The following is a 3,980-nucleotide window of genomic DNA, read 5'->3' as shown; positions in this document are numbered from 1 at the left end:
GGGGGGGGGCAGTCAGTTTAACACGTATTCATCGCCTGCATCAGGTCAACAGGTCGGGATTAGTCCCGGGAGACCAGATGAGAAGGGGTCAAACTCAGGACCAGGACCAGACCAAATTTGTTATTTTTATATCCAGGAATTCAACTGTCTGTCATGTAAACCCGAAAACACAAATAAAAATATCATTAAAATCATAAAAAAGTGTCATTATGAAACAAAAAAACAACCACAAAGAAACAAAAACACACACGTTGCAACGCCATCACCAACAGGGACGTTGTAGAGCGTCCTCTGGTGGAAAGGGACTATGCACCGCAATCAAACAGGGACGTTGTAGAGCGTCCTCTGGTGGACAGACATGCAAACGCCTCACCAACAGGGACAGTGTAGAGAGTCCTTGGTGGAAAGGACTATGCAACGCATTCACTAACAGGGACGTTGTAGAGCGTCCTTGTGGACAGATATGCAACACCATCACTAACAGGGACGTGTAGAGGTCCTCTGGTGGCCAGACTATGCAACGCCATCACTAACAGGGGACGTTGTTGAGAGCGTCTTGTCGGACAGGCTATGCAACGCCACACTACAGGGGAGTTGTAGAGCGTCCTCTGGTGGACAGGACGAGCAACGCCATCACTAAAAGGGACGTTGTAGAGCGTCCTCTGGGTGACAGACTATGCAACACCATCACTAACAGGGACGTTGTAGAGCGTCCTCTGTCGGACAGACTATGCACACGCCATCACTAACAGGGAGAGTCTTTGTTAGAGCGTCCTCTGGTGGACAGGACTATGCAAACGCCATCACTAACAGGGACGTTGTAGAGGTCCTCTGGTGGACAGACTATGCAACACCATCACTAACAGGGACGTTGTAGAGCGTCCTCTGGTGGACAGATATCGGTCGTATAACGCTGATATATCGGTTGGGCTCTAATCCAAAGTAACCAATCACTTTAGTGCAGACTCGTCATATTCTCCGGTTCTGAGTTTTTTTTTGTTTTTTGTTTTTTTAAAGACCTGCTGTCAAAACCACTTAAGATCTCCGTGATGAAGATGAAAACAGAACAGCGGAGCGAGAGAGGAGGAGGTGAAGAAGGAGGTGATGGAAGAGGTGAAGAAGAAGGGTTGACGGTACCTTAAAGCGACAGACGAGTGCAGGAGAGACCGAGCGGTAGAACTCGGGCAGCATCTCGTGACGGGTGGAGACGACGGCGTCCAGACACTTGGCGGCCGCCCGGCGCACCTTCCAGCTCATGTCGTCGTCGTCGCTGTACTCGTCGTCGCTGCCTGGACACAGAGAGACACAGGAGGACAGGGGACAGGGTTTTAACTTAAAGACACTGGAGACATCATTCATCAATCACATTTCTACGGATTGCTGCGTCTCATGTCGGCTGACGTGAGAATGAAGTTTCCTGCCACAGTTTAAACAGAGCTGGCAATCAGGAGGTAGAAATATTCGGGGTACACCCCCCCCCCCCGTTTATTTAATCCTACAAAAACGACAGGGACAGTTTTAAACCCTTTAACACTCATGTTGCCCCTCACGTTGCCCTCACGTTGCCCCCACGTTGACCCCACGTTGCCCTCACGTTGACCCCAGCGTTGCCCTCACGTTGTCTTCACGTTGCCCCCATGTTGCCCTCATGGTGCCCTCATGTTGCCCTCATGGTGCCCTCATGTTGCCCTCATGTTGCCCTCATGTTGCCCTCATGTTGTCCCCATGTTGCCCTCATGCTGTCCCCATGTGCCTGTGTCCCCATTTGTCTGTGTCCCCATGTTGTCCCATGTTCCGTTGTCCCCATGTTGCCCTCACGTGTCTTCATGTGTCCCCATCTTTCCCCATCTTTGTCCCCATGTTGTCCCCATGTTGTCCCATGTTGTCCCCATGTTGCCTCTCATGTTTGCTTCATGTTGCCCTCATGCTGTCCCCATGTTGCCCTCATGCTGTCCCCATGTTGCCCTCATGCTGTCCCATGTTGGCCCTCATGCCTGGTCCCATGTTGCCCCATGTTGTCCCGTTGCCCCCCATTGTGTCCCCATGTTGTCCCCATGTTGCCCTCATGCTGTCCCACTGTTGTCCCCATGTGTTCCCTCTGTTGCCTCATGCTGTCCCCATGTTGCCCTTGTTGTCCCCATGTTTGGCCTCATGTTGTCCCCATGTTGTCCACCATGTTTCCCCATGTTGTCCCCATGGTTGTCCCCATTCCTCATGTTGTCCTATATCATGTTCTTTTAATTCCCCAAATAACATGATTGATTCCAACGCTCTTTGCCAAGTACAAATCTCTACTTTCATTAATTTTGGGTCTTATTCCATTTTATAGCATTGATAGCAAAAACATTCATTTTTTAAACGCTGAAAAAGTGAAAAAACTACTAAAAATAAAAGAAATCAGAAAAAGCGATAAAAAATACTGTTAAAAATTGACTAAAACAATTTTTTAAAAATGTCAAAAAAGTGACAAAAAAATGACTAAAATTGACAAAAACATCTAGAAAAGTGTAGAAAAACAACAAAATGTTGAAATTTCAACCCAGAAAAACACTCAATCTCAATTGTTTGAAATTGAGATGAAGACAATATTTGTTAACAGATTATGAATGTAACATTTTATTTCAGAATTCTTTTTAAAACCCCAAATAAGTCCCGGGTCAATTTTAAAATTATTTAAGTCCTTGAACACAATACTTCAGCAAATGTAGGACGTTTTAAGGCCTAAAACCTTTTTATTTTTTATTTTAGACTCGCAGAAACCCTGATTCGTAACATATAATTATTAAGTTGTGCCGACTTCTGATTGAGTACCTTGGTAATCTTCATCGTTCTGCTCGGCGTCCATGGCGTTGTCGTCCTCGTCTTCATCGTCAAAGTTGTAGTTGGGGTCGTAGGTCAGGTAGCGCAGGCAGAGCGAGATCACCGTGGAGACGTGGGGGTAAACTTCTTTGGGACACCTGCAATAAATTTAAAGAATTAAAAGAATTGAATTAAGAAGTACAACTGTAGCAGTGCTGTGTTACTGTGTTACTGTGTTACTGGGTTGCTGGGTTGCTGGGTTGGTGTGTGTTGGTGTGTGTTGGTGTGTGTTGCTGGGTGTGTTGCTGGGTGTTGGGTGTGTTGCTGGGTGTGTTGCTGGGTGTGTTGCTGGGTGTGTTGCTGGGTGTTGGGTGTGTTGCTGGGGGTTGCTGGGGGTTGCTGGGGGTTGCTGGTGTTGCTGGGGTTGTGGGTTGCTGGGGGTTGGGTGTGTTGTGGTGTGTGTGGCTGGGTGTTGGGTGTGTGGCTGGTTGTTGGGTGTGTTGCTGGTGTTGGGTGTGTTGCTGGTGTTGGGTGTGTTGCTGGGGTGTTGCTGGGTGTGTTGTGCTGGGGTGTGTTGTTGGGTTTGTTGGGGTTGTTGGGGTGTGTTGGGGGTTGTGGGTGTGGGTTGCTGGGTGTTGGGTGTGTTGCTGGGTGTTGGGTGTGTTGCTGGGTGTTGGGTGTGTTGCTGGGTGTTGGGTGTGTTGCTGGGTGTTGGGTGTGTTGCTGGTGTTGGGTGTGTTGCTGGGTGTTGGGTGTTTGCTGGGTGTTGGGTTGTGTGCTGGTGTGTGGGTGGTGGGTTGTTGGGTGTGGGTGTGTTGGTGGTGTTGTGGTGTGTTGCTGGGTGTGTGGGTGTGTTGCTGGGTGTTGGTTGTGTTTGCTGGTGTTGGGTGTGTTGGGGGTTGCTGGGTGTTGCTGGGTTGGTGTGTGTTGCTGGGTTGGTGTGTGTTGCTGGGTTGGTGTGTGTTGCTGGGTGTTGCTGGGTGCGTTGCCGTGTGTTGCTGGGTTGCCGTGTGTTGCCGTGTGTTGCTGTGTGTATTACCTCCTAACAAAGGACTCAAAGGCCTGGATGCAGTACTCTCGGAGCTCGTCATCGTCAACGTTACAAAACTTCACTACCAGAGGAATGATCTTCTCCAGATACTCTCCTGGACAGACAGACAGACAGAGACAGACAGACAGAC

General features: G+C 48.9%; 1 protein-coding gene across 15 annotated transcripts in view; it reads right to left on the bottom strand.

The window, feature by feature from the left end:
• The window catches only part of nrcama (neuronal cell adhesion molecule a), a 1,100,153-nt gene that overhangs the window by 1,009,299 nt on the left and 86,874 nt on the right, over positions 1 to 3,980 (bottom strand). The window lies entirely within an intron of this gene.

This window comes from Etheostoma spectabile, chromosome 23 (assembly GCF_008692095.1).
Source record: "Etheostoma spectabile isolate EspeVRDwgs_2016 chromosome 23, UIUC_Espe_1.0, whole genome shotgun sequence".
NCBI classification, from domain to species: domain Eukaryota; kingdom Metazoa; phylum Chordata; class Actinopteri; order Perciformes; family Percidae; genus Etheostoma; species Etheostoma spectabile.
This window is presented reverse-complemented; position numbering and strand designations above follow the sequence as displayed.